Below are 12,712 nucleotides of genomic sequence, written 5' to 3'. Positions count from 1 at the left end.
TTGATGTTGAGAGAGATTAATGACCAGTGGCTGTTAGATCCTTTGATTTTGATGTTGGCTGTGTTCATAAGGTTGTGTGCTTGGTTGCTTTTTGTTTTGCTGTAGTAAGGTTAATTATTTCCTGTGTTTTCTTGACAGAAGCTAATTTTCTTGGGTTGTATTTTCCCTTCCAGTGTCTTCTGTAATGCTGAATTTGTGTGTAGGTATTGTTGATATTTGTTTTTGTCATTGAATAACTTGTTTTCTCTGTCTATGAGGACTGAGAGTTTTGCAGGGTATAGTAGCCTGGGTTGACATCTGTGTTCTCTTAGGGTCTGCATGATATCTGTCCAGGCCCTTCTGGCTTTCATAGTTTCTGTTGAAAAGTCAGGTGTGATTCTAATGGGTTTGCTGTTATATGTTACTTGGCCTTTTTCCCTTGCAGCTTTTAGTATTATTTCTTTGTTCTGTATACTTACTGTTTTGATTATTATGTGGCGGGAGGATTTTCTTTTCTGGTCAAATTTGTTGGGTGTTCTGTAGGCCTCATGTATCCTTATTGGCTTCTCCTTTAACTTGGGGAAATTTTCTTCAATGATTTTGTTGAAAATATTTTCTGGGCCTTGGAGAAGGGAGTCTTCTTTTTCCTCTATTCCTATTATTCTTAGGTTTTGTCTTTTCATATTGTCTTGGATTTCTTGGACGGTCTGTGTCAGGAATTTTTTGGATTTAACATTTTCTTTGACAGATACATCGATTTCTTCCATTGTATCTTCTATACCTGAGATTCTTTCTTCCATTTCTTGTATTCTGTTGGTTATGCTTACCTCTGTAGTTCCTGTTTTCTTCCCTTAATTTTTCCTCTCCATTATTTCCTCCAATTTTGTTTTCTTTAATTTTTCTAGTTCTATCTTCAGGTCTTGAGTTGTTTTGTTTACTTCCTTCACCTGTCTGCTTGTATTTTCCTCTTTTTCTTTTACTTCCTTCAACTTTGTCTCTTTTATTTCTTTCAGTGATTTAATTATTTCTTCTCTGAAGGCCACAAGCTGTTTGGCTGCATCTTCCTGTATTTCTTCACGGATGGCCATAATCTGCTTGTCTTTATCTTCCTCCATTTCTTTACGGATCGCCATGATCTGTTTGGTTTTATCTTCCTCTAATTCTTTACATATTTTATTTGTCTCCTCTATTATCCTCTTCATCAACATAGATGTAAGGTCATCTTCTTGATTTTCTATCATGCTGCATTGTTCAGGGCTGTTCACCTCTGGATGGCCGGGTTCTGGAGATGCCATATTGCTCTGTCTTTTGTTGATTGAGCCTTTACGCTGACCTCTACCCATTGGGCTGATTTAGGTGTTGGCTGTTAGTTTCTGTGCTTCCTGGAGTCCTGAGGTAGGGAGTATCCCCTTGGCTGGAAGATGATTTTTCCTGAAGGAGTTCTTCTCTGCTTTTTGGTTATGGTCACTGTATGGCCAGTGTTTCTCAGGAGTTGCCACTGCTCACCTCAGGTTTATAGCCCTGAGTAGTAGCTGTGGTCTATGTTAGGCAGGGGGGATCTCCTCTTACCCATAGAATTTCTCAAGACAGCTGCCCCATTGCTGGGTTTCTTGTTATAAATTTAGTGTGCTGCTGCTCACTAAATTTCCATGTACAGTCCTCTTGAAGAAACTGCTGATTCCCTAGCTGTGGGGTTTTCTCCCAACAGGGAACCTCAGTCTGTTATCCTGGGGTGCACAGTTCTGTCCGGGAAAGTGGGAGGTGCACTCAGCAAGTCTCTGGGCCAGAGGCTGATTGCTCTGCTCTGGACCTGGAGAATGTACACCTAGGTTGAGTTGTCGCCTGGGGGCACTGTTCTGGTCTGGAGGCTGGGTGCCTCACTCTGGACCAGAAGCTGTGTGTCTCTGTCTGGGATGGCGGCTGCAGGCACTGCTCTGGTCCAGACACTGTGGGTGCAGCCCTCTTGAAAAACCAGGGATTCCCACAGTTTTGACAGTCTAGCTAGGAATAACTGGTTGATCCTTGGCACAGTATCTGAGGGCTGTTGTAATGGCTCTCTGGCTTTTGTAGGTCTGAGGATGCAGCTGTGTGTCCCAGTGCCCTAGGGGAACTCAACAATGGCGGCAGAGCACAGCGCTCCTGCCTGCACTAGAGTCTGCGTGAGTCCAGGAAGTGTGTTGGTGCTGGGTGTCCTAAGCGTTAGAGCTGCTGACCCCCTCCGCTGGGGGTTTACTCCTGCCAGAGACACGCAGTCTGGTGCCCTGGTGCCCTGATGCCCTGGTGCCCACAGTTCTATCTGAGGCGGCGAATCAGGCGCACAGGCAGGCGCCTGTGTCCAGGCTCTGGGTCCGGACTAGCTCTTGGGGCACCCGTGGAACCCGAGTCTTTTCCAGGGGATGTCTGGGTAACCTGAGGTTGGTCCCAATTGTTTCCTGCTCCGTGGGGTTATCTCTCGACTGAGAAATCTAGTCTATGGTGTTGTGGGCCCACAGTTCAGTCTGGGACCGTGACCAGTTTGCGCTGGAGGGTAGCTCGGGCTGGCGACCAAGCCCCTGGCAGAACCGGGATCTCTTCTGCGGTTTAGCCGGGTGAGTTAAAGCTGATTGAATCCCCCACCGTGGGGTATCCTCTCACCTGTGAAACACAATCACTTGTGTTTTATGGCCGCGAGTTCTGATTGCTGGTCACTGTGCCAATCCTGCTGTGTTGCTCCTCAGAATGAGAGTCCTCCTGGCGCTGCCATCTTGCCCCGCCTCCCACACTCTAGATTTTTAACAGTTAGAATTTAGTGATAAAACTTAAAATTTCAAAACTAGAGAATCGGAATAAGCAGTTGAATATACTTTTACACAGAGTATATTTGTTCCACAATAGAGGCAGTGCGAGCCGCAAATGAATCACGGATGCAGATGTGGATACATGTAAGAAACAGAATATTCTGGGAGGCTACAGCCAGCAGAAGATTGAGACAGATGCTGGGACTTGCAGCCAAGCATGGGGCAGAACTATGGAGGCCCTGTGGGAGTGTTAGGATCAGGAACCTCACAAGAAGGCCAACACAGACAATTAAACCAGTCCCACGGGGCCTTTCAACTGACTGAGACATCAGCTAAGGAGCATGCATGATCTGGATCTAGCCCCCCCCCACCCCCACACACATGTGGTCAATGGGCTGCTGGGTGTTCATATAGGACACCTGGTGAGAGGGGGTACTCTTTCTAAAATAGACTCTATTGCCTGCTTTTGTATCACTTCCCCCTGGCTGGGCTGCCCTGCCTGGCCTCAGGGGATGAAGATATGCTCAATCCTGGCTGACTTGATGTGCCTGGGAAGGAGTGGGGGGGGCTCCCTTTTTCTGGGGAGAAAGGGAGAGGGGAATGGGGAAGGAGGGGGAGTGGCAGGAGGGGAGGAAGGGAGAACCTTTGGGATATAAAGTAAATAAACTAATACAAAATTTAAAAAAATAAAACAGTATAAACAACATAAGTTGTGGAAAAGTATGGTAGTGTGATAAAAATTATGTAGTTCTGAAATATACAAAAGTTACCACCATACCATATTTATATTACATGTATTACATAGAAAGTAAAATAAATAAGAAAGTGCAAAAGTAATAAAAAAAAAAAACACCTGGAATTTAAAAACACACGCGTGTCTGAGTGTAAAAAAAAAAATGTATGCTTACCTCATTGAAAAAGATCAATTATAACTGTACACTTTTTGGTTTTGGGGGGTTTTCTTACTACTTTAAAAAAATTTATTCTATCATATGTATATCCCTATCACTGTTTCCCCTCTCTCCTTTCCTCCCAGTCCCTCTTCCTACATCTCCTCTTCTCCTGACCCATTTTTCCTCCCTTTTCCTTCAGAAAAAGGCAGGCCTCACAGAGATATCAACAGAACACAGCATAACAAGTTACACTGAGACCGGCCACCTTCCCTCATGTTTAGGCTGGACAAGGCAACCCAGTAGTACGAAAAGAGCCCCAAAAGCAGATGAAAGAGTCAGAGGCAACACCTACTTCCACTAGTGGGAGTCCCACAGGAACATAACCATAACCATAACATATTGCAGGAAACCTAGGTCAGATCCACACAGGCACCATGGTTCCCTCTGAGCCCTACTGAGTTGATTCTGTGAGTCTTCTTGTATTGCCCTCAGATTCCTACACTTCTTCCCCCCGTCTCTTCTTCAGGATTCCTTGAGCTGTGTTTAATGTTTGGCTGTGGATCTCTGCATCAGTTCCCATCAGTTTTGAATGAAGCTACTCTGATAACAATTATGCTAGGCTCTGGTCTACAAGTACAGCAGAATTTCATTAGGAATCAGTTCATTGACTTTTTTGTTCTCTTCTGTTGTGTTGGGTTTTCTTGTTGTTTGTTTTGTTTTCTGTTCTGTGTCTTGCCTGTAGCGTTTGGTTGTATCTGAGATATCTGCACTATGCAGTCTTTGGTTCCTGGCTCTCCAGACAGTGTCAGGCACTGCTTTCTCCTGTGACCTGGGTCTCGGGTTAGACCAGTAATGGTTGGCCATTCCAGTAACTGAAAGTCTTGCCTGGTTACAGAAGACAACTGGTTCAGGCTACCTCTGTCCCCACCCCTTAGTGAGAATCTTACTTCAGGTCACCCTCATAGACTCCTGGTATTTTCCACTGCACCAAAGTTCTACCTTGCCACCAAATGTCCCCTAATTGCAGTTATTCCTCCCAGTACTTTCTCCTTCCCATCACCCCCTGCATTTGATCTCTCACGCTCCCATCCCCCATCCCCCATCCACATCCACCCACAAAATGTATTCTATGCTCCCTTCCCATGGAGATCCGTTTTCCCTCCTTGAACCCTCCTTGTTACTTAGCCTGCCTCGGCTTTTGGATTGTAGCATGGTCATCATTTAGTTTACAGCTAATGTCCACTTATAAGTGAGTTTATGCCATGTTTGCCTTTCTCGGTCTAGATTATCTCTCTCAGGATAACTTTTTTCTAGTTCCATCCATAGGCTGTTCCATTTCTAAGTGGGTTTCCTGGTAAGGGGGGAAGGGGCTGTCTCTGACATGAACTCAGTGGCTGGCTCTTTGATCACCTCCCCCTGGAGGGTACAGCCTTGCCAGGCCACAGAATAATACAATGCAGACAAGCCTGATGAGACCTGATAGGTTAGGGTCAGATAGAAGGGGAGGAGGTCTTCCCCTATCAGGGAACTAGGTAAAGGCCATAGGGGGAGAAGAAAAAGGAAGGGTGAGGCTTGAAGGAGACAAGAGAGGGGGCTACAGCTGGGACATAAAGTGAATATATGGAAAGGAAGGAAGGAAGGAAGGGAGGGAGGGAGAGAGGGAGGGAGGGAAGCAATAAAGAAAGAAGGAAAGAAATAATAACATGTATAAAAGTACCTGTGTCTCACTCTTCAGTAGCAAAAGCAAGTTAACAAAAAATCCTAGCAATATCACAAAAGTTCTTAATGTTTAGCATCTAAAAGGAGAGCAGGAAATATGGAAGAATCTGTGCTTTCTGAACATATATTCAGAAGACTATTGCTAAATATGTAAATCAGCACCTGAGACAGAGAGAGCTTTATCAGTAACAGCTGAACACTGCTGAACCAGTTGCTGACAGATTTCACACATGTGTTTGTATTCATCTCAATATGTGCACACATTCCTATGCATGAATGGCTACTTGTATTGGGGTCAGCTGTGTCTATTGGTCATGGAAATACAGACTTATATAATAGTGTTTTCAGTTCCTTATCACTTTCTAATAATATGTATGCACACACCCATGCCAATGTTTTACAATAAGAACTATGCACCTTAGTGTAAAAGACATATTTTCTCTCCAACAACACACTGAAGACAATATGTTTGTTGAAAGTAAATCATACAGGGAGACTTGGCTCTTCTTGGATTTCTAAATGTTGTCATATTTTGTCATAGGCAGGAGAGGCAAGGTGCAATATTCCCCTGGTATCTTCAAACAGCTGCTGCTCACCCATATTCATATTCTTGAAATAGATCTGGATGCCAATAGTATGACTGTTTATCACACTTTGGGTTCTAGTTACAAGGAGTGATTTACATTCAGTGTTATTTCAAAGAAACTGTGTGAACACCTTTGCAGTACGGGTAAGTTTGTCAGTCCCCCTTCTCTTACCGTGTCTCTCAGTCTCTCTCCAATGGATCAAAATCCATCCTGCCTGTTCAGCATTTGATGCTTTCAAATCTCTCTTTATATAGGTTGCTAACCTGCAACTGATCAATTCCATTAGTCAGTGAGATCTTTCTACTCTGCAGAGCAATTCTTGTAGTTTAAGAGTAAATGTATAGCTAGTGAAAGCACCATTTGATTCAGTTCAACTGTTGCACTACAAGACTTTCTCTGGGGTGACATAGCACACATATCTCGTCACCCCAGGCTGACATCCCTGGGCAGACCAAAGCAGAGATACCACCAAAGTCTAAGTTGGCAAACCACTAAGTTTTATTGGGATTACTTTCAGGAATAGGAGTGAGGGGTTACATCAGGAGCAGAAATGACTCAAAGACAGCTATAGCACCAAAGTACACACCAGTGTGGGTGATGGCTCACAGAAGTTTGGAACCTGAAGCACACTGCATAGCCTGCAGACAGCTCAACCAGTTGGAGATGTTTTGTTTTCTTTTTTCAAATGACTCAGTTGTTCCAAACCTCTTCTAGGCAGTTCATCTGGTCTCTGCTTCTTCAGGTCTCCGAGTCTACTTTGCATCTTCAGTTTGGCTTTTCTGAAAGTCTTCTTTGCTTCTTGCTTGTCTAATAGTGTCTCTCAGCCATCTCACTGTAGGAAGCCTGAGGTGTCTCAACCATTTTCAAGGACTTCCTAAACCTATTTTGAGTTGTTTACTTCCTGTTTTAAGGAGCTTCCTTGAAGGATGAAAAGTTTCAATTTGAGAGGAAACTGCTACAAAATATCAACTGCATATCCTTCTTTTTAATGTTGAAAAATGTATATTTAGTATTGGCCAACCAGACTCAGTTTGGACCTCAGTTTTATTGGCTACATTGAATGTATCATCAATAGGATCCAGCAGAACTTAAATCTTCCCTCTGTCTGGCCCTATCAGGATTTTGATTTTGGCCTCATCAATGTCATGGAGTCTTTTCACAGCCTATTGATGTGGCACTCGTTTTATTTTAGCCATCTTTCCTAGTGAATATGGAGTGTCAGGCACTGAGAGTCTCAATTCTTTTTGTGAGGGAAAGTTTGATACTAGGTTTCTTTGTAAGGCCTTGACTGTCCTGAAACTAGCTCTGTATACCAGGCTGGCCTAGAAACCCAGAGATTTGCCTGCTTTTGCCTCCAGAGTGCTTAAGAGAATTAAAGACATATGCCACCACAGCCCAGCTGAGAGGCTCAGATTTCAAGATCCATCCAGCAAATATGAGAATCAGATATAAAAGCTTTACATAGTAAAGTAACAGTATCAGGCCAATTTCAGCTCCAAAATTTTCTTTTAAAATGTCCTACACTTAGTCTGTTTAAAATTTACAGCTGAATAACTCTACAGATTGGTTGTTATTCTCCTGGTAATCAAGAACCTTCAGAGGAGGTTAGATATGGAAAGCACATATACGGATCTATCTATAGAAGAGGTTAACTCCGGGCCAGCGGACTGGCTCTGTGGGAAATGGCTTGTTGCCAATCCTGATGACCTGAGTTTGGCCCTCAGGACCTACATGGTGAAAATAGAAATGCCTTCTACAGAATCGTTTGGAAATTCTGGGTTTTTGTTTTTCCATATGAAGTTGAGAATGTTTTCAAGGTCTGTAAAGAATTGTGTTGGTATTTTGATGGAAATTGCATTGAATCTGTAGATTGCTTTTGGCAGAACAGCCATTTTCACTATTTTAGTCCTACCAATCCAAGAGCATGGGAGATCTTTCCATCTTCTGATATCTTCTTCAATTTCTTTCTTTGGAGACTTGAAGTTTTTTTTCAAACAGGTCTTTCGCTTGCTTGGTTAGAGTTGCACCACAGTACTTTATGTTTACTGGCTACTGTGAAGGCTGTTGTTTCCCTAATTTCTTTCTCAGGCCTTTTGTCTTTGGTATACAGGAGAGCTTCTGATTTATTTTTTATTTTTTTTTTTTTAGTTAATTTTGTAACCAGCCACTTTGCTGATGGTGTTTATCAGCTGAAGGAGTTCTCTGGTTGAAATTTTGGGGTCACTCAGATATACTATCATATCATCTGTGAATAGTGATACTTTGACTTCTTCCTTTCCGATTTGTATCCCCTTGATTCCTTTAGTTATCTTATTGCTCTATCTAGGACTTCATCTGGCGCTTTCTCAGACAGTTAGAAATAGTGCTACCTCAAGATCCAGATATACCACTCCTAGGCATATATCCAAAAGATGTCAAGTACAAACCAATGATATTTGTTCAACCATGTTCGTAACAGCTTTATTCATCAGAGCCTGGAAACAATCCAGATGTCCCTCAACTGAGGAATGGAAACAGAAATTGTGGTCTATTTACACAACGGAATACTACTCAGCAATTAAAAACAAAGAAATCATGAAATTTGCAGGCAAATGGTGGGATATAGAAAAGATCATCCTGAGTGAGGCATCCCAGAAGCAGAAAGACACATACAGTATATAATCACTAATAAGTGGATACTAGACCTAAAACATAGGATAAACATACTAAAATCTGTACACCTAAAGAAGCTAAATAAGGAGGAGGACCTGGGGTAAGATATCAATCCTCACTTAGAAAGAAAAATGCAATGGACATTGGAAGTAGGAAAAAACAAGAAGCAGGACAGGAGCCTACCACAGAGGGCCTCTGAAAGACTCTACCTAGGAGTGTATCAAGACAGATACTGAGACTCATAACCAAACCTTGGGCAGACTGCAGAGAATCATATGAAAGAAGAGGAGTTATTAAGACCTAGAGAGGAAAGGAGTTGCAGAAGGACCAAATATATCTGGGCACAGGGGTCATTTTGAGACTTATTCTCCAACCAAGGACCATAAATTGATATAACCTAGAACCTCTGCTTTGACATAGCCCATGGCAGCTCAGTATCCAAGTGGGTACCCTAGTAAGGGCAACAGGGACTGTCTCTGACATGAACTCAGGGGTGGCTCTTTGACCTCCTCCAGGGAGAAGCAGCCTTGCTAGGCCACAGAGGAGGATACTGCATTGAGTCCTGAAGATACCTGATGAGCTAGGGTCAGATGGAAGGGGAGGAAGACCTCCCCTATCAGTGGACTTAGAGAGGGGCAGGGAGGAGGTGAGGGAGGGAGGGTGGGATTGGGGGAGGGAATGAGGAAGGGGACTACAGCTGGGATACAAAGTAAATAAACTATAATTAATATAAAAAATAAAAATTTTAATTAAAAAAGTAACCTGACTACAGAGTGGATAATAGAGTAAAAAGGGCTATTACAAATTTGGGGGGGGGGGAACGTGATATAAATATGATGAAATATCACGGCAGAAGGTCGGAGACAGACTTTTCTTCGTATAGATTTTAGACTGTGGTATGAAATTTATCTCAGCTACCATTTAAAAATATATATATGTATACAATAATGGTTATAATCCAAAAGATTCTTAAGCTACTTTCCAAAACAAAATCAGTTTATGGCTAAAGCACCATTATATTTCATTAGTGGGTAATAAAAAGCTGATGTTTGTATAAGCAGTGAAGGGAACATTTTATTTTCACTACTCGAAATGTTGGAGAGAACCCAAAGAGAAAACCATACTGTATGTGCTGCTCAGTGATGTGTGTGTGTGTGTGTGTGTGAAGCAGGATGTGTGTGTGGCATATTCAAGGCAGTGATGTTTTAGAAGAAATATAAAGCTAGCTGCTGCCGAAATCAATGGATTTTGTATTACTGTCACCCGTATGTTTATGTCGTATTGGCTGCGTCTCTATTTTTATACTGTGGATTTACTACAAATGTTACTGGCTTCTCAGAAAGTGCATCAAATATAGCCTCGCTATGGAATCTATGTGGTCTAATCAGGAATTCTTACTGCACATAGGTGGAGTATATTATTCTCTTCTCACTGAACTCTAGTTGACCTCTTACTCCAAAGAGAGTAAGAAGTAGAGGCATTCAGCTGTGTGCAACATTTTCAAGTGAATAGCAAAGAGATGAAAGCAGAGCTGAGTACTTTAGCTTCTTTGGTAACACATATGGCAAACTTTTTCATCTTCAAACAGTACACATTCTGTATGACATGTAATACTCTATTCCTCTCTTTCTCTCTCTCAGTTCTTTAATTTACCAGTATTTTAAATTTAGGAACCAGACATTTATCTCAAAGACTATAAAGATTTACACCAAAATTGAAACTTTTGCTTGTGTTAACCCAGTTTTAGTCAGATACTTGAGAATTCTTCAGATTCTACTCTTTCTAGTCCCTATTTTTAACCTAAAAATATGGGAAGCATTGTTGATCCTCTTAGCTAGAACATAAATAATCTATCCACTGTTAAATTTTGCTTCCAAACTTCATCTTGGTTTAAGATTTCCTTTTGCATTTAACTATGAGTTTGTCTCTGTGTATGGATATCTGTATGTGCACGCAGATGGCTGGGGAGTTCAGGCATCAGATCCCCTAAAGCTAGATTTGCTGGTGTTTTTCAGCTGCCTATTGTAGGTTCTGGGAATGAAATTTGGGTCCTGTGTAAGAGAAGTTTAATAGCTTCACTGTAGAGTCATTTCTCCAACACCTAAAAAGTGCATCTCAAGTTCAACCTTCCTCTGAACTGTCACTTTCCTAGTTTATAGCCATGGTTTGCCCCATGTTGGATGGGCCTAATTGATCTTTCCACTTTACCACTTTGCTCCCATTTATCCACTGGGTAGATGGACTTCTTCAAATATGTATGTCAAAAAAGATAATCTTCCTAACATATTTTAATCATTTGCTTATAACCTATCTGTTGTTGGTGATTAATGTTTAATATTGGTGCATCTTTTAGTTAATCAGGTTTTTATTATTTATCTATTTTATCATATTATATAATAATATATTATACATTATTTATAGATTTATCATTATTTATTTATTATTACAAGGAGAAGGGGGAAATGAAAGGATCAGAGAATCTAGAGCACATTGCTGGGAAATGATTACTCCATCCTAAACCTCCAAGCCCACATAGCTTCCTCCCATTCAGAATTTCCCCACATTATACTTGCTTTTAGTCATCTCTTAGGTCCAATTCATCTCTCCTTGTGATTCCAAGTCCTCTCCTGCCAAACTCTGCTCTCCCACTCCTCCCAAACCTCCACTCAGGACCAGTATGTACCACCCTATTCTCTCTATTGCTCAGCATTGGCTGATTGTTTTATTGACAATACAGAGAACAAGTGGTAGTATGTTTACACAAACTTAAGATAGTTGATGCTTAGAATAAAGATCACAATGCAATGTATGGATTGAAACCAGATAGTGGGGTAGAAAAATAAGCATTTGGATGAGCAAGGGCAAATTTTATACATTCCACAAGAACTTTATACCAACACATATCATATTATCCCTAATAATCTTCAGGTATCTTTGATATCAAGCTTTTAACAATTTTAAAGTGTAATTCGTCTGGCCTGCCACTTCTTGCTCACCAGATCTAATACTATTGCTTCCATAGAAATATCTTAACATTTCTGAATATTTTTCCCCATTTTTAGCTATGGTCTCTATTTTAGTTGGACAAATTAGGGAGGAAAAGGGTTGTTTCTACACTTCCATATCACTGTTCATTACTGATGGAAGTCAGGACAAGAACTCAAACAGGGCAGGATCCTGGAAGCAGGTGCTGATGCAGAGGCCAGGGAGGAGCGCTGCTTACTAGCTTGCATCTTATGGCTTGCTCAGCCTGCTTTCATACTGAACCCAGAAAAACTAGCCCAGGGGTGATACCACCTCCAATGAGATGGGCCCTCCCATATCAATGACTAATTAAGGAAATTTCCTACAACCCTACCTTAAGGAAGCTTTTTAATTTTTTCCCCTCAGTTGAGGCTTCCTTATCTCCAGCAGTGGCTCTAACTTGTGTCAAGCTGACATAAACAGCCAGCACAGTCACATTTGTGAATAATTGATAACTTTTGCCATTTGTTTAAAGAATTATTCTTTGTTGCTTTTGGAATATTTCAAACTAAATCAAGCCATATTTTTTACTTCATATAGACTATCAATGCCTGTTGTTTTTTTAAATATGACTTATAGTCTTTAATCGTTTATTGAAGTAGTTGTTTTACTTAATTTAGATCCTTCACTTAAAGAAATCTGGTAGTTCAAATGTCATATTTAATTATTATATTACTGCATTTTCACTGTTTAGTACAGTGCCTGCCTGCTCAAATTTAGACTTCTTAAAGTTAAATGAGTAAAGACTTACAATATAGAATTAGTCCCTCTGTTTGACTTGATTCTACTTTCATTGCAAAACCAATTGGAATTAGGTACTCTTATGTCTTTACTCATCCCTATTATTTTCCTTTTCTTTCATTTCCCTTCAAACAAAAAGTTTATGCTTCTTGAGATGCTGGCAATATTTTCTAACATTGTAGCACCTTGCATTTATATGCATATGTTCTTCTTAAATTCTTTAGCATGCTTTAACATTCACTAGATCTTATTCAGTGACTGGAGTTATGTCATGCTGACTTCATATAACTGTTAAAAATTTACCTTTTCTGTGGCTGACAATCTCTAGATTTTTTTTTTA

Source organism: Psammomys obesus, unplaced genomic scaffold (genome assembly GCF_907164565.1).
Source record: "Psammomys obesus unplaced genomic scaffold, mPsaObe1.curated_primary_1811, whole genome shotgun sequence".
In the NCBI taxonomy this organism is placed as follows: Eukaryota; Metazoa; Chordata; class Mammalia; order Rodentia; family Muridae; genus Psammomys; species Psammomys obesus.
This window is presented reverse-complemented; position numbering follows the sequence as displayed.